Source organism: Falco peregrinus, chromosome 12 (genome assembly GCF_023634155.1).
Source record: "Falco peregrinus isolate bFalPer1 chromosome 12, bFalPer1.pri, whole genome shotgun sequence".
In the NCBI taxonomy this organism is placed as follows: Eukaryota; Metazoa; Chordata; class Aves; order Falconiformes; family Falconidae; genus Falco; species Falco peregrinus.
The window spans coordinates 27988909-28007524 of NC_073732.1; the positions used below are offsets into that span (position 1 = coordinate 27988909).

The following is an 18616-nucleotide window of genomic DNA, read 5'->3' on the forward strand; positions in this document are numbered from 1 at the left end:
CAGTAACTGGAGACGCCATACAGGTGACTGGAATGGATAAAATAATCTAGAAATGTTCCTCATAACTATGAAGGTGAACAAAATTTGAGACATGAATAATGGAACCTTGAAAGTGTCTGTGCTCTGAGGGCACTGATTGGCCTTGATGGTGCTGAGCAGCCTCACCTGGGGCCACCACCCACACCTGCCCTGGGGTCCTAGGTCAGCTGAAGCCGAGTCCCTCAGTCCTGGATAGACCTCAGACCGATGCTGTTAGCAGCTTGGCTCCTGGATGGACCCTTCATACAAGCATGTTACAGCTTGCATCTTGCTCCATTTCCTGGATGGATTTCAGACATGTGCTTTAGCCTTGTCACCAGTCCTGTCTCTGCCCTTGTTTCCTTTGCTTCTGGCTGGACTCCCTGGGTGTATCTGGGACTTGGTTCACTGCTTGATGCTCCTGGGACCATTAGTGGCCTGTGGTGCATGCACGCAGCTCTGCTGGGTACAGTCAGATGCTGCCAGCGAGGGTATTGCCTGTGCTGAGATGTCTTGCTGCTCATGGCTTGCCTTGCTCAAGGACACCAAGTAGGGAGGCTTGAATATTTTTACTATTTGAGTCAAAGCTCCACGTACCACGAAGTAAATGAAGGTAAGTATGCTGATTAATTACAATATGTTGACTTTGAATGAATTCATGCATTTAAAAATACATAAAGTTAATCACAAGGAAAAAGGAGTAATGTAGCGATTTATATGTGAGAAAAACACTGTAAAGATGCCTCCAAGATCTTTCCAGCAAACTAGAAAACTTCATCAGAAACAGAGGTTGTCATTCACATGTTTATCCAAGCTAGCTTCTGTCTCTGTTCCTGAAATGAGCGCATCTTCTATGTCACAAACTGCATTTTATGACATCCACTTAAAAAAGTGAATAAAGAGAGGATAATGTGGTGAAAGACAGCCAATTATTTCATAAATGTAAACTACATTAAAAAGTGGTGTACAACATTATATATTTATGGATACAATTTTGTTCTACTGTCACATAACAAAATGAATAATACATTAGTCCAAGAACTTGTCATTAAGTGAATTTCTTTGTTGCCTTGCCATTAAAATAAGAAAGTCCTTAGTCTGTATATATGCATGACATTAACCCTTTTCTGGGAGCATAATGTAGGGTGGGTGAAGGTACTCTTAGACTGCAGATTTTAAGTAGATTTTATAATTTTTAAGGTGAAATAATGCTAGTGAAATTCATCAGAGGTTTGAGGACATTCAGGAAGGCTTTACACATTGGTGGAGGTTTTTTCTGTTAATGAGATGCAATAAATGGAACTGATATTGGATATAATTCAGACAAGAAAATGATGTTCGTTTAAAATCCTCTCTATTGTCAGAGTATCATTACGGTAACCAGTAGGAAAGAGTTTATTTGCAAGAATTAATGAGAATGTGAAATTGGAGATGATTTATTTAAGCATCAGAAAACTTCTAGGTAAGGCTGACCATTCTGTTTGATCAGTTTTAACTCTAGAATGCTAATCTTTTTCCTTTTGTCACTGTGTATTCCAATACCAGTATCACACTTGTCTTATTTGTTGTCACATCGTTGAGTCCAGCTGTGACAGCCATGACTTTTCTCTGTAGTGCCTGCTTATATTGTTCTAAAGCCTGATTCTCAAAAATGGTGGATGAAAACATTGGAAAACAATGTGTGGAAAGCTGAATCAGTGTCTACAGAAGTTTACAGATACAGAAGACTTTTGGTGGTGAGTGAGCCAGCAATGTGCTCTTGCAGCGGAGGCAGACAACAGAGCACTGGGCTGCCTTAGGCAGAGCATTGCCTGCTGTTCAAGGGAGGTGATCCTTCCTCTCTGCTCAGTACTGGTGAGATGTGTCTGGAGTGCTGGGTCCAATGCTGGGCTCCTCAGTACGAGAAATACAGGGATATACTGGAGTGAGTCCAGTGAAGAGGCATGAAGATGATTAGGGGGTGGTACAGAGAGAGAGGCTGAGAGAGCTGAGACTGCTTGCCCTGATGAAGAGGAGGCCTAGGGAGGTCTTACTGATATATATAAACACCTGACGGGGAAGAGTGAAGCAAGACTCCTCTTGGCAATATTCAGTGACAGGGCAGAAGGCAGTTGGTATGAGCAGAGATACAGGCAATTCTAGTTAAATGTAAGGAAAAACTTCTTTACTGTGGGGCAGGTCAAACACCGGAACAGATTGGCCAGAGAGGCTGTGCACTCTCTGTCCTTGGAGATGTTCAAAGTCCAACTGGAGACGGCCCTGACCAACCTACTCTGGCTCACCCTGCTTTGAGCAGGAGGTTAGTCTAAATAACTACTGGAGGTGCCTTCCCATCTCAGCCATGCTGGCATTCTCTGACTCTGTGAAATGGGCAATGAATAATTAAAAAGAATGAGACTGTTACTCGTATGGTTGAAGTTAAGTTCAAGAATCTGTTGACTTAAGATCTGATGCCTCCTAACAACATCTCCTAAGTTCATGGCATCTACCTCTTGTTTGTTTGGATTTCAATCTTTTTCCATGTCTTTTCTTTCTTTAATTCTTCTCTTTCTGAGAAGAGAGAGGAACAGCTATTTATAGTCTTGAGGGAGGCTAAAGGAGCAATCTGACTTGACAGTTAGGAGAAAATTACCTTTATGGTTAAAGTCAATTAGACTGGGTATGGGAATTTCAGATCCCAGCCTAAATTCTTTTCTTGTCCCATGAGTCCTGCTGAGAAGGAAAGAAAAAGGGAAACCCTAATACAGTTAGATGGTGATGTAACTGTTTTGGTGTTGAGCCTTCCAGGTGTTCTGCAGGGTTCTCCATGTAGATGTATGTGATGAGTTTGTACCTTTCAAAAGTAAGATTAAACTTATATGAAATACCATTCATCTCAGAATGTGTTAATCTGATTTTTTTTTTTCTATTTTCTCCCTAGTGTAATTGACAGCAAAATTGAATCAGTTTACTACTGAGTTGGATTTGAAAGGTGAGCACTGAATTTTCTATTACTTGATTTAATGCAATGTGTACATTTCACTGTTTGGTAAATTCAGACTTGCTGGGGGAAAAAACTGAGAACAATATTTTGGACACAAAGGATCAGATGTTGTCTTATGTTGGAGACTATTGGTTTACATTTTTAGTTTATGAGAGGAAAGATGGTTTCTCTGCAATATGTTTTGAAAATTCAGGGAACTGGTTTCACACTGGAGCCACTGCTTAGCTGTGTGCCACATCTATGGAGCAGGAGGTTCTGAGGCTAGGGGGAATGCTTAAGGAAAAGACAACAGGTTATAGTGGTACCACCAAAACCCCAACCCTAACCCCACAAACAAACCCCAACTAACAACAAAAAAAAGCCCCAAACCAGAAAACACCCCACAAAAAAACTCCAAACCACAAAGAAACTGAGGAAATGAAAATGTTGTGAGGCAAATTTTGCTCAGGCCCTGGCCTGAGGTTAGGCCACATGAACAGGACATAGAAAAGCACGGGGCACGATGTGTGAAATTGCCAGATGTGACAGATTATGGTGTGAGAAGCTAACAAAAGTTACAGGTATGGGGGAAAGCTGGATTGCACAGCTGGATAAGAGGGGCCACTAGGGAAATGATCAAATCTCACAGATAAATTGGGGGAAGTACCAGCAGCCTTCTGGGGAGGGGACTTTTGCAAAGCCAGCTATATCCTGGCAACTGTGTCTGTAATACTATATAAAACTGAATTTACTTGGATAATGGTAATGGGAATTTTAGTTTTGTGACAAAGAGGCATACACAAGGCAGAGGAGGGGAGGTGAAGAGGATAGCCAAAACGGGACAGGGGGCTGATATACTGTGTGGGCTGGGGGGTACCTGTTGGCAGCCTTGTGCTTGATCGCTGTGGCTGGTGCAGGATAATAAACTAAACTGGTTGTATTGACCATGCCACAAGAATCAAAGCTTCTTTTGTGGCCAGGAGCTGGGGCAGGGAGGCTTCAGCTGTGCACCATCTCCCTGGGCAGGGAGACAGATTGGTTAGAGAGCATCATCGTACCCTGCTGGTGCCCAGCCCAGGCCTGTGGGCATAGCAGCGACCTGCTGCTCCCTGATGGCACAAGTACCCAGTAGGAGTAGGCTGAGAAATTCCAGAAAGGAGAATCCAGTGGAGATTCAAGGGGGTGTGTGGGGGGTGGAGGGGTGGGAAGAGGACAAGAAAATATAAGAGGAGTGGGAAGCTGAAAGAGATGTTTGCTCTGAAAGGAGGTGTTTGCAAGAGCAAAGAATCATGAAGTCAAACACTAACAAAACAGTGATTTGTTGTCCTCTGTTTCTAATGGGGTATGAAGAAGTCTTTGGCTACTGGGTATGTTCCTAATTATGAAGTGTTGAAAAGCTTTGCTTAGGGAAGCAAGATCAGAACAAACATCAGGTGTGCCTAGACCTGATAGCTCTTGCCTCAACATAAGGAGGTAGGTTAGGTAATCTCTTGATGATTTTCCAATCCTGCATTTGTATGGTTTCCTGCTCACTTATTTATATAGAGACCCTCTTCTACAAATCTAGCAAGCAAAACTTTGTCCTGGAAAGGCATTTACATAGCCATATTAGTGCTGATATTAATTCACTCAAATAACTTGTCCCCTGAGGTGCTGCCTCTTCTGGTTTTTGTGTTGTGGTTTTTTTTGGTTTGGTTTTTTTTGTTTTTTTTTTTCCTGCTGACTGGTTTCCTTAAGCCTCCAAATAACTGCCACTACTTAGCTCTGATGCTGTTACTGAAATTAGAGTTTCTGGTGGAAGTACTATTCCTCTTGTTTGTCTTTCAAAGCGTTGCGCTCATCTGTGAAGTATAGTGTTAATGATGGTAAGCTTATTAAGCATCTGAACAGATGTTTTGGTGGTGTTTTTTTATGTACTGTCTGTTACTGTGGCATCTATCCATAGCCAAGAGGAGAACCTGTGCATAAGAAAGGCATGAGCACATTGTATCACATGTACTGCTTCTCTTTCTTGTAAGTTAGCATTAATGCCTGTATTAATTTTAAATGTGGCTCTATGGTACGGATTATCTGGTTTCATTAGTAGCTTCAGAGAGTAGGTGTTTAATATTAATCATCACTGTTAGCCTATAGACTTAATTAGGATGAAAAACAGCTGGATGCTGTGCAGAACCAGTCTTGGCTCCAGATGCTGTCTCTCTCTGCAGCAGGCATGCCCTGATTGCTGGGCTCTTAACTTGTGGCAGCTGAGAACAGCATGTCCTCATCGTTACTTATCAATACTGCCTTTCCTTCCTGCTTCTAGGACCCTTTTAAAGGTTTCTGGCTCTTAACCAGAAACTGGGAGTGTGAGCACCTCTTGGAACAGTCACTTGTAGTCAGGCAGTTTTTCTTGTGTGTGGGAGTAACTGCCTTTGCTCTCCTAGGGTAAGTTTCTTGACTTCTGCTCTCAGGGACAGAATACAAGGATTACTTGGGCTGTCATCAACAGTTTAATTAATTTGTCCTGGCCATCCTTAAAAAAACTTTTGCTTAAGCCAAATGCAGGTTTCAACCCATTTGGGAATTACAAAGTAGAAAAAACACAGAAATCTTAAGAAGTGAAAAATACAGCAGAACTGTTAAAGTACTCCTTAACTTGCAGAGCTTGTAATTCCAGTGGCACAAATCCAGCACTCGATATTCTGCTTGGTACAGTATATAAAAACTGAGCAGTGGAGTTATGCAGCTCAATTAGCACAGTTCATAAACTATGCAGCTCAATTAGAAAGCCTGGTATGTGGAAAACAAAGTGAATGGAAATAGATGCCTGAAGTAATAAAATATGCAGTTCAATTGGAAAATTATGCAGGTGGTTAATGAAAATGTTATCTGATATGCAAAAGATGAATGTGAGAGTGCATGTATGTGTATATGTAAAAAAGAGATTGGGCGTGTTTGCAGTCTGGCCATTGCAGCAAGGGAGGCTGGGAAGCATCTGAAGTGCTGTCAGATGGACCTACAGTGACATTTGTTTGTTGCCTATGAGTATTTCGGAACTGTCTCCAAAACAGCAGTGGCTATAAAGAAAGGAGTATGCAAACTTTTTCAGATATACTTTATCAACGAGATGGCACCTAGATGCACAGCAGATGTTGTCTTTTGTGATGCAGATGAGCCTTTTGGAGCAGTGCAGCTGATAATGAGCTCTGTGTATTGTTACAAGATAGGGCTGCCAGGCAATAACCACCTACAAACCTGACTAACAGCTACGGTGCTGAGGCAGGGTCTAGCTCCTCTGAGACAATGGGTCAAATCTTGTAGTTTTTAGACTTCGTTTGGGGAAAACCTCTTTTAATTTCAGCAGGAGCTTTGACTTTGGTACACAGGATTTGGCCTTTAGAAATAAACAGCTATTCTAAAAGTGTCAAACGAGATTGCTGCAGTTTGCCAGTAATTGGAGTATAAGCAATACTTAGCATGGGGGGAAAAAAACCCCACACTTAGAACAGTTAGAAAATAGCTTTAATAATTAATATGGAATTTGATAGAAATGTTAGGTTGACATCTAACATTTTTTGTTTGGCAAGACAGCTTACAATCCTGAATAATCCACTTAGTGTATGAAACTATGCAAGTACACCAAGTATTGGGCTGCTGCCAGTCAAATGCATGGCCCAGATTAGTCCATATAGAAACCAAAGACTGCTTCATAAATGTCTGTGTCATTATTCACTTCTTTGTCTGAGACAGCGAATGGGTACAAGGTAACTTCAGGAAATACCTGCTGGGAGAACAAAAGGCTATAGAACCTTGTAATGACAATAAGAATCTCTCCATTAACTTCACGGGACTTTTGAGAGGCTCTGTTATTTCTGGGGTGAAACATTTCGTCCTCACGGAAAAAAGAAAAAAACAGGATACGTTATCTGAAGGGGAAAAAAAAAATCAAATTGGATATCTGCTATTATGCTAGAGGAAACATTGCTTCCAGGTCTAAAATTCTTGGATGAAATTCCTAATATGTATGTAAAAGATGTAGCTGTGAATTAGTGAGCTATATGGCATGTGACAGATAAAAATCTTGCTTACACGGGAAGCATTTTCATGGTCTTCAAGGTATTTGTATACTTGTTGATTCCATCAGAACCAGAGGAGTGTTGCCAGGTTTTTAAAATATGAGTGGGTTAGGGAAACATTCATCAGTGTCTTGCTTGGCAGGATTTTGAGAGGCATGAGTGCACATACTTAAAGGACAATAATAGGTGGTTCCCCATCCTGTGCTGAGTCTAACCTCTGACAGTGCCACCAGGTCCTACAACACAGAACAGCATTTTGCTATGTGAGCTTGTTATTTATTGCAATGCAGGCTTGAACTTCAAAATCGGATCATTACCAGTAAAACATGTAAACCATTTGGAGGTATGATCTGTGATTTTTATACTATCCTCCTTGGTTTTCCATGGCTGACTCTTGGCATAGAACAGATTTTTGGCATCGGGAAAGACTGCAGGGATGTAAACCTGTTTTTTAAACCTGTTTTTTCCATTAGCCTTTTATGTTAGTAGGTTGGGAGGGGGTTGGATCTTTATGAATACCCTAAATGAAAGAGACACCAGCCTGACTGTGAAATTAATAGAGCTATCAAAAAACCCACTGTCATTATACAACAATTGTTAATTATTTACAAGCAAACTTCTGCAAGAACAGTATTGTAGCTGTCAGCATTGTTGTTATTAAAATTAAAATGCTGTGTCTGGGTAGACGATAACATGACTCATTTAGGCTAAATGCAATGAATATGGAATATTCTGTTTCTCTTCACCAATTAGTTAGAGAGACAACAATAGCATGTCTCTTTCCTAACAAGATGTTTATTTTAAAAAGGCTAACAAAATAAATATTCTCAGTACTTTTTTTAAAAAGGACATGAATTCATTGTAGCTATTATAATGAAAGTTAAAACCAAGTTTTTTTCTAGCGTGACAAAACCTATTTTCATAAAGTAAATTCTCCTTTTTCAGATAGTGAAATGTACGTGAAAATCTTTTTGCCTTATTAGCACAATATCATGTTTTGCCTTATTGCAGCATACTGTTTACCACATGCATTATATGCTTTAGAGTTGTTCAAGTGCTCTTTGTTGTCTCTGATTGTGTTTCTCTTTCTAAGCAGTCCAGTGGTAATTTCTTGGTTCTCTGTGTAGTTGATGACAGTTTTTATAAACAGCAAGAGGAAAGTCAGAGAACTTTAAGACAACTGCACTGGGCGGCTTGAGTCAGTCTTCCTGCCATATTCTTTCACATGCCACCTTGCATTAGCTAACATTTCATTGTCTTAGTGACATTAATGGTTTATAGCAATGAATCTGTCAATGAAAAAGCAGAAGCAAAAGAATTAAGGTATGACTATGTCAGGGTTGTAAAGGGTGATGCTAGCATGTCAAACCTCTGCAGGGAGTATACAGATCGGAAGGGATCGAAGTGCCTAGCTTGGAATGGGCCACATCAATGTCTTGCTCTATGGTAATGCCATCAGTTGTCTTTTCAAAGCTTGTTTGGGTCTCTCTCACTGATCCTTACTATGCTGCCTTATATTGCCCAGCCTGCTGTCTGTCTTGCTTTTCTTACTGACTCTACAGATGATTCTGGGAGCAGAGGGCATTCACCTCAGAGTAAGAGTAACCCCTTTCTAATGTCCATTTCGTGACATTAAAAGAACAGGTTGTCTGAGAAGATGGTCAACGCTGTTCTTGCCCTTTCAGCACAGTTATCAGAAAAGCTTTTTCATGTAAATCTTCTGAGGATTGTCATTAGCTACAACTGTAGTTATGTTTGAGTAAGTACAAAACCAGCTTGTGGTTCTATTTTTTCTTGCACATGAAAAATTTGAAGATTTTCAGACACTGCAGGGAAATGTAACTTTGGTTGCTATTAGAAGTCAAAAGTAGGCATGCAATGGGTGAAGGAGTAGACCTCGTAATTCCTGCTGTACAATGACTTAAGTAGTTAACAGATGCAGAAGTAAAATCCAAGACCCTCATTTATGCTCTCCTGGTTAGACCATGCTGCCTTTTGAAGAATATTTTTTTTAAAACTTCTTGTTTAGAAAATGAGTTTTAGAGTAAGAGTATTTATGTTTGCTGTCAGCTTGCAAGTTTTTTTACAGCCTTGTAGAGGTAGGAAAGAAGCAAGCTGTGTTCTTCATATATTCACTAAGTTATAAGGAAGATGTAGAGAACGCACAGTTGCATTTTATTTAAGAAAGTCATAGTTGTTTTTTAACATCAGTAAAAGTATGTTCACCCACCATTAATTTTGTGTGTGTTTGTAAAGGCCATGGTGGAATGAACAGGAGCAAAAAAAAGCTATTTGGAGGATTTGCCAACAAAATTGAGGACTCGTATGACTGAATGTGTATTCTATGGAGCAGGTTTTTTTAAAACTGTATCATTTATAAACTCTTTCTGTGTTGCAAAAGGACAAAAGCCCTAACAAGAACGGTGCAAACATGCCTATTCATTATCTTTCAGCAAACAGTCTGTTTTTTCTTGCAGCAGCTGGTTAGGAGTGCTTGGCCTTACACTTTGCTGTTCTGTGTGTTGGTTCATTTGATATTACTTTGGCTGTTAATAAAAAAATGTCTGCTGGGACACTCCCAGTGTGGGTTTGCTCCTGTGCTCTCCTAGGAGAGGAGGTCATAGCCAGTATCAGTTCCATTAGGATCCTTCAGGTCGCTGCATAGGGTAGGATTTAGTTGTGGTTGATTTGTTGGAAAGGAAAGTTAAGGGGAAAAGTATACAGATGTGCTTAATGTGGAAGGAAAGCATGTTCAGCTTGCATGGAGAGTGCTGCCAGAATGATTTAGAAATCATTTCTCTGCTAGAGCTGCCAAGCTTTGGAGGTGTTCAGGTAGGTCTTGGGCACTGGTTCCACCTGGGCAGTTATGCTTTCTAAGGGCTGGCTGGAGCTCTACAATTTGGTGAGGTGCAACGGGTGTCAACTGAAAGGATGCATTTCCTCCAGTGTCCTTGATTTTTCTTTTGGCTAATCTTCCTGCAAAGACACTGAAAGGGTCCGGCCTTCTCACCAGCTTCTGAGAAGAGGCCCCATAAGTAATATTAACTTCTGCAATTTCCTCGTTACCCTTAAGCAAGTTATTAATTAACTGAATGTAACCACTGGCTGTTGATAAATCCTCTTAACTAATTCAAATTCCATATCAAGCTCCGAGCATTTTCACTCAAGCTGCTGCTGAAGTTAAGCTTTGTGAAGAATTAGTTCTGATCTGTTTTTGAGTGCTGGAGTTGGGGAAAATGGAGAGAAGATATTTGTTTGCTTGATTCCACATGACAACTCCAGGGTAACTGAATAGACTGTACGGTTGGTTTGACAAGGCTGTGCACCGAGCCAGCAGCCTCACATACCAGAGACGGGGGATGGAAGGGGGACTGACAACTGTAATGGATTTTTATCAGAATTTCTCTAAAGAGCGACAATTTCCCTTCAATTATTAATGTTTTTCAGAGATTTTTCTTCTGAGAGGTATGAATAACTAACTTAAATATGCATTCATTTAACACTTTCAATAATGAATAAATTACTGCATGGAAAGAAGTTGAGTAGCAGATCCAAATATTAAATAATGGAAGAGGTTTTTGAGAGTGTAGGAAATGTAGTCATTAATAGTGCGACTGTTACTGGTTTTTCTGTGAATGCAGTGTGGTTATTATATGTATAAATGTATTACAGTTATGTTTGTGAAAAACATTCTAAGGTAGCTTGAAGTACCACAGAAAGAAAAAGCAGTGCTTGTGTATGTGGTGTGTGACAGCATGTACATTAATCCTGCAGTGTTCTTGATTCATCCTGGGGCATCAAATGCATTTCACTTTCCTCGCTGTGCTCAGGAGGCACTTTGTGCCCTGTGCTGTAGCATTATTGCCTTATGTTAGGGGAACTTTGAAAACGCCGGCAGGCTAGGGAACTGTTGGCCCTATTAAAATGTGCTGAAGAGAAACTAGAGAGAATTGCCAGGTACTTGGTCGGAACCTTAGGACGTTCAGTGATTGTTTGGTGACTGCTGTTTCAGGAGACTTTGAGGGACAGTGACTTTTGCATTCATTTATTGCTTCTAGCCCAATTTTTACTTCAAGTGGCATTCTTAGAGACCCTATCCTGTAGTCCCTCATGCTCTGTTCTGTTCAGTCTTTCATTGTCTTTAGGCAGAAATACACATTTATATATTTTGTAAAATTTTATAACAAGTTCTTTTTCTGTAACATCACTACAGTCTTCACAATTTGTCAGAGATATGAAAGCTTGTTGAGCAACACTTGAAAATGACCAGCTTTTGACAGCATAACCATGACAATGAGTGCATTGGTATTTGTTATATGAAGCAGTTTATTCCATATTAGCAGTGCGGTGTTTGTTTTAGCATAATATTTTAATATCATGAAGATATTTAGAAATGTAATTCTTACAAAGCTGTCTCATTGATGTTAGAAAATACTGAGTCTTGTGAAGTGTTACAGCATTCGTGTGTTCTGAAACAACAGTCAGATATAAACCTTTGATTTGTCATGCACTGAAAATTGTAGAAAAATCTCTTGGCAGCACATAGGTTATCAGGTAGGTATATCTACATTGAGAAAAAATATGGTCAAGTTATAAACTCTTTGCAAAAGTAGCACTTTTCAAGTTCATAAGTACATTCTTACCACTTTGCATCACTTAGGTTCTGCATGGACTGGTGCAGCCAAAATTGCCCTGGAGATCTGTGAAATCTCATTCATTTAAAGCAGCATCTGACCTATAAAACCTACTCAATAAGCCAATTTGTTGCAGGGGAGAATATTTACATGCTGGTTTTCAGTGTTCTTCCTAGACATGTACTTAATTCAAACTGCAGATAGTAGTATAGCCTTGCAGTTCTGGTAGAAGTGATGGATCTTAAAAAGAGCCTGTATAATTCCTCCGATTGTTTTGCAGTTGCTTCCAATAAGATTACTGCTTCCTTGTGTATAAGAACTGGATGTTGAGAGCAAGTCAGTTCACAGCTCCCAGGACTGCAGCAAGGTGTTTCACTAGCAAAAAAACATTTTTAACCCTAGTCTAATTAGTAGACTCCATAATTTATTGTTTCATCATCTGGTCCAGCTCAGCATCTATGGGATTTCTAGATGACATGAAGTGTGGAAACCTGTCATGACAGAAAAAAACGGAGAGGCTTGTAGGAAACAATGGCTGTCTTGTGGGAAGAGTTTAAATATATGCAGCTGATCCCATGGGAACTGCTGTAGTCTATTCACCCTGTGTGAAAATGATGCTCTTTCAATATAATCTTTAATCCTTTTCTTTCACTGAAAAATGTGAGAACTTAATTTAAAAGTTTTGAAAGAGTGCTCTATTTTACTGAGTAAATGCTTTTCAAACATAAAAATAAATGGAGTCATTAGTGTAACATGGAGGGGAAGAAAAAAGGTTCTCTGAAATATCTTGCAGTATTCTGTCCATAAATTGCATATGTGAATATTCTTGGGAAAGTTTCAGGCTGAAAATAACTAAGAAATGTATCTAGGCTTTCTTTTTCTTTTCCTGTATGAGCGCGTGTGGGGAAGGAAGAAGTATCCAGCAGTCCTGGAGATACTACAAACTTCAGTAACTGTTTGAGACATACTTTTTCTCATTCCACAAAACAGATGTTTCCTGTGAAATGGGGGAGAAGGATTTCAAGAAAAGGGAATCCTATCATATATGCACAGAATAGAAGTTTGCTTTGAAGTTAGTTCTAATCTTTTTCTTTTTCATGGAAAAGTAAAATAAAGCTAAATATGCAGTTGTTGAAAAAATTTGTCCCCACCCCCAGAGAGAATGGAAATCTAAACCTTGCTTTGTTCAATCCATGCATGTGTGAATAATATCACAAACTCCCACAGGGTTTAGTAGAGCTGCTGTCCTGTTGGTTTTTTATGGGACCATGTCCTAAATATTAAACCCTGTTTTGTGAAATACACAATTGTATTCCTGGATGTATCATGCAGCATATATTTTATAGTCTGCACACAAGAGTGCTGAAAAGGCAGAGAGTTACTAATACTATTTTGCTTTCCTATAGTCTCTTTCATCCAAGGCATCCAAAGCACTTCATGCAACCCGGAGTATTAAGCATGGCAACATGTCTGCAAGGTAAGAATTTTTTTTTATTATTTTATTTTCCTTTTTATAGATAGAGTAGTCAAAGCATTGGGCTATGATTTGCCCAAGATTGGTGTGATAAAGCAAGACCTCTGGCCTCCCAGTCCTTTAACACAAGTGTCCCTGTTTAAGGACAATTCTCAGATGGCCTTCCTCTCCTGTGTCATTTTCTTGATACTTAAATCCAAGTTACTTTTTTGAACCGGGTGCTCAGTTTATAACTTTTAGATTTCTTTCTTTAATATTTCAGAAAATGAACGTTACCTTTTGTTATCAAAAAGCTGTGGTGCCTGTGGTAGTTTGGACCTTCAGTGCAGAATAAGAAACACCAGCTGGAAGTGCTCCAGCCAGGAGCTGTGCTGCAGCATTTGAGAGACATGCATGGTGCCCATGGCAAACAGAGTGTTAGAGGAGAGCGGGGTCTGGGAAGTGCTAAATGAACCTTGGATTTGCTGGGGAGCCCTGGCTGTGTGCTGGGTTTGGAGTATCATCTGTCTTCAGTGTGACTCCAGCAAGAGGATTGTTTGTGCTTGCAGCCTGTTGTCTCCTAATGTATTCAACTGCAACTGGCCAGTGGCTTTGAGCATGCAGGGACCATCCCCGATAGCAGTGGGTTCTGTGTTTTGCTGCAGGGGGTGAGTTAGCTCAGGACTTACAGCGTTTCAGAAGGAGGTACTATTATGTAACTTCATGTACATGATCAGCTCAACAGTATAGTAAGGTTTTAATTGTGTCTTGCTTTGCAGTGAGCAAACTAGAAGATACTACGAGGTTCACTTAACATGAATTCTAGGTGGCTTGCATTTCCTAAAATTCCTTAAATATAGTGAGGGTTTTCTCGATTCGTGTTGCTTAGCATGGAACTAGATCAGCAATATTATTGCACCGTTCTTTGGGGGTTGCTTTTTTGGTTTCAGTGAGATAGCACCATCTGGTAAAATCAAGTAACCATACTTACATTTCAAGTCTTTTGAAAGTTAAGGAAATTATTCGAACTTCTTTAAATTTACAGTGAAGGAAATTCTACAAAATTTTTATCCTCTCCCCTTCCTCTTTGATTTAACAGATTTTTTTTCTTTCTTTTTTCTTGTCCTTCTAATGTCATTCTGCAGAATCTGAGTTCCTGATAAACTGTAAGACTCGGTCTTTTAGCTCAAAGTTCAATTGGCTTTTGGATGCCCTTAGGTCCAACTGCCCTTTTACATGGAATTTTTATTGTTAATCTTCTATTATTGGGGGAATTATTTTGCAAACAAACCAATTCAATTGCTTCAAGCTCTGAAACCTGTCAGGCTAGCTTTTATTCTGATTGCTTCTGATAAGGAGCTTTGGTAAAAAATGCTGTGCCTCCAGCAAGTTGAGTTGGAGGGGAACAGCTTCAAGGTCCCGGGAACGTAGGGCTTTTCCGCTTTTCATGACAAGCTGAAACTAGGTGTTGAAAATCACAATCAAAACTTTGAATTAGGTGTGGGACTGCACTATGAACCAGTGGAAGTGGCCTGTGTTATAAGCTGTCTTCTTTTTTTCCCTTCATAATGGTGACTTGAAGTTGCTTACAAGAGCTGGAGTCACTGCTTTGTTTCTGACGTTTTTGACCATAGGAAGGTACGGGTTCCTGCTGTGAAGCCCCACAGACAGTGTGCCAGTGGGGAGCCTTGCAGGGTGTACAGGCTTTGGCAAGACCCTTTGCCTTTGTGCCATTGCTTGTGTACATGGGACACAAATAGAAGTCTGATCCATCTCAGGCACTGGTCTGACAGATACAGTAATCTATCTAAATCTACAATCCTATCTAAATGAAAAGATACTGATAGGTGATGTGGAGTCAAGGTCATAAGACATCTCAGGAACCATATTCTGAAGCAGTTTTATCATCCAACCTGACGTCTTTTTAAAAACAAATTTTAAATAAATGACATGTGTATCATGTTTTTCCTTTTTTCAGTGCCAGCTAGCTATTAGTAGGGAACAGTGCAATCTTGTAGTGAGCAAGGAGATGCTTAAGGGACAAGTCTTTCCTTTTAAGACCTATACAAGAAAAGTATTTTCAGCACTGTTACACAATGTAACTATTAAGAAGATTTGCTATAATTCCATTTCAAAGAGCTTATAGTAAGTAAATGTTTTTCTGTATTGTCATTAGTAATGTCTATAAAACTTAGGTGAAAAGTGTTCATCAGGTAGAGAACAGGGCCTTTCTGAGAAACTTTTTCTGCAGAAGCACATTGAACAGAATATAATTTTCAAAAGGCTAAGAAGGGGACACTGTATTTCAGCACAGCTGATCAAATGGAGGGTTCAGCTTCGTTCCTCAAGCGTTTTCCTAAATTTTGTGTGCAGAGTTTGTTGTGCTGCTTACGAGAGTAATGTCAAAAGCCAAAGCAAACTTCAGACCCTCTTTTGTATTAATGTAAAGTGTTACAGAATGATAGCATTTATTCCTCTGGACAGAAAATCTCTTCTGTAGCAAGTTCGTTCACTTGTCCTTTTTCTTTCAGCGTGAGCTTACTGAGGGTTTTTTTTTATGTTCTTCCCAGGGAAGGATAGCTTTCCACTAACACAGAGAGTTCTGTTTTTCTCTATTAAAAACAACTGCCCTCAAGTGGACTAGGCTTTGTATTTTGTCCTACAAACAGAGCATTTCATTCAGAGATAAGGCCTCTCTCCATTTAGGTTCCTTTAGTCACCTGACGAAGCCCTTGTAACTTTTAGGCTGCTTTAGTCTGCATTCCTGAAATGCCTTACTGCTGGCACTACAATTAACAGCTTCAGGTTCACTGCTTGCCACCCGATTCCCCAGCTTTCCACTTGCTGTGCCCTTGGATGCTGCCTGGGGTAGCAGGAGAGCAAAACAAATGGTCAGGCTTTGCTTCCCAAGAACACAAGCACCTGTAACCATCATTGAGGGTGTCATGGAATCGTGAACAGGTAAAAAAAATCAGCTTGTGTCTGTGGCTTTTTGAACTTGTATTTTGAATTTGAGAATTGCTGAGTATGGGTATGATGAGCCCAGTCTCCCTCATACTTAACAGTATCCCCTTCAGTTTGGTGCCTAGTGATTTATGCCACAGCAATTGTCAGGAAGATCTAGCCTTTTGTGCTTTGGGGTTTGCTATCTTACTAGCTCTTTTCTGCTCTTGTCTTGTTGCAAATTATCAAACTTAAGTCTGGTGTAGAAATATTGATAGATTTGGGGAAATTTAAAAAAAAACAACCTACAACTGGACTTATTACAGGTTAAGTGCAAGGTGCTGTCTAGGTTATTAAAATAGAAGTTGTTTCATTGAGTCATTTCCAGAAGGTTCTCAGTGTTTTGCATTGGTTTGGCCTTTTATTTGACTTTTTGTGTTCCCCCTCCCTACCCTAAAAAAAAAGCATAAAAGAGTAACAGTGATTAAGGGTACTTCGTATCTCAAAAAAGAAGTTTTACTGATCTAGTTTGTGACAATGTAGTACTTCGTTCATCAGCTTGAGAGAAGAACCTACAGGAGCTGGCTGTAAATCCACGTGGGCCATCTAGAAGGTGTGCTTGGCAGATCTCTTCCTAGCCTCAAAATCGGTAAATATTCTGTATTAGATGAATAAATGAAGACAGAGGGGAAGTTTTTGTTTGTGACATAATGTATATTTTACTACATGTTCTCATGTCAAACTATGCCTGGGTTAGATACACATCTCACAGAGCTTCCTGCAGGCCACCACGTGCTCCAGCAGGCAGGCAGCAGCGGGCAGGAGCTCTTCTCTGCCTGACCCGATTGGCGTGTGCCATCGGGGTGGCTGTGGCTGTACACTTCTATAGCAGCTCCACCTAACGCAAGACTGTGTGGAAAAAGTGATGTTTGAGTCCTTAACTTTTCACACTTACTCAGCTTCTTATGCACTCTGTCCAGATTATGACTAGCCTATTTTTCATAAGATTCCCTTTTCCACTGTGCTTTACTTGAGCTAATATATGCCAAATCTGAGGCATTTCTCCTTCCTCTATGTAAAGCCACAGGGAAATTTTACTCACTGAAAACACAGACTAGATCATTTAAGCGATGTGCACAAAGGCAGACTGATCCAGTTCTAGCAACTGCTTTTCCAACATGTAATGTTTGAAGCCAACTCAAACTCTCGGATTAATGACTGTCATATTTAGTGTATGTGTACCTTAATGTCATAATTCTGTCAGCTGGGTAGTCATGGATCTGTTGTATTCCTGCAAAGACACGCACTAGTGGCTGAAACTTTCAGATCATTGCATACCTAAATGTGAAGGACATACATATATACACATACGTAAATGTAAAGGACATAAATATATGTTTACTTCAGAAAGACATTTTGATTCACGGAACAGCAACTAACGATAGACTACTGTGCAGTTGCTCTGACGCTGTGTTTGTCTCCACACGCTTCATTGTAGAGAAAATACTGGTGATGTGGAAGGTGTTGGTGTTGAAGCAGTGAGCATGTTCATTTGTGTACCAAAAGATTGCTAACACAGATGTAGCTAAAGCTCAAGGGAGCTTGAGGTGACCATTGAGCAGTGCTTGTTTGGTGTGAGGTTGTTGAGCTGTGCAGCAGCTTCCCGGGGCACAGAGGCATTCAAGTTTTTAACCTCTCCTTTCTTGTGCATCTGAGCTTACTCAGGGCCATGGCACTGTCTTTGCGTTCCCTTTGGCTGGCAGAAGCTCAGTATGCTTCTGGCCAGTGCGGCTGCTGAGTGCTGGTGAATGTCCTCTGTAGTTCCCCCCTTTCTCAGTAGGGGCTTGCACAGCAGGCTGTTCTGTCGCCCCGCTTCCCTTGCAGCTCTGCCTGAAAGGCTAGCAGCCCATGGAGCTCTGCACTTAGAGACACATTTTGGGGCTGAGAAATTGTGGCTTGTGGGTTTCTTTGTCATTGTGACTAGTGTTGGTAGGAAAGGATGGAAGAAGTGCAGTGCAATTGGGAGCTGAGGGAGGAGGCATTGCCCTTGTTGTGTTCCTACTGGTAAGGGCCATCATGGAGACCCCTGGAAGACTCAAGGATAGACATTTTTCTTGGAAAAAATGGCAAAGTCCAGGGAGGGTGTCCAAGCCCTACGGGATGTTCTGGGCTTGAAGGATCCTGTGCTGTTGGTCCCTTTGTCATGTGCAATGAGGCTGGGCCTGAAGACCCTCACTTCAAAGGTATATGCAGCATGACGCAAGTCCTGGCAGGCTTGGAATAACAAGTAGTGCTTCTGAAACGTGGAAGGAACAAACTTCTATAATTAAGGCAAATGTCTCTTCAGCAGATGCTTTAAACACCAGAGTTTTGGGGCACAAGGACAGGACTGTCCTCTTTCACGAGTGTGTGCGTGGTGCTGAGCCCAGCCCCACTTGACTCTGCTTCTATTAAATTCCCCAGCCAAGAAGTGCATAGTTTCAACTCAGCCAAGTGTTTGTTTTACATGAGTTGAAAAGACTGCAGGGATCATTTTGGCAACAAAACT

At 40.5% G+C, this 18616-nt stretch overlaps 1 protein-coding gene across 3 annotated transcripts in view; it reads left to right on the plus strand.

The window, feature by feature from the left end:
• The first annotated feature begins 10201 nt into the window (after positions 1-10201).
• VEPH1 (ventricular zone expressed PH domain containing 1) overlaps positions 10202-18616 on the plus strand; it is a 101987-nt gene continuing 93572 nt past the window's right edge. For all 3 annotated transcript variants that reach the window (XR_008749431.1, XR_008749432.1, XM_055817354.1), the window contains exons 1-2: positions 10202-10503; positions 13079-13149. The gene's annotated coding sequence lies outside the window, so the exon portion shown is untranslated. The remainder of the gene's footprint in view (positions 10504-13078; positions 13150-18616) is intronic.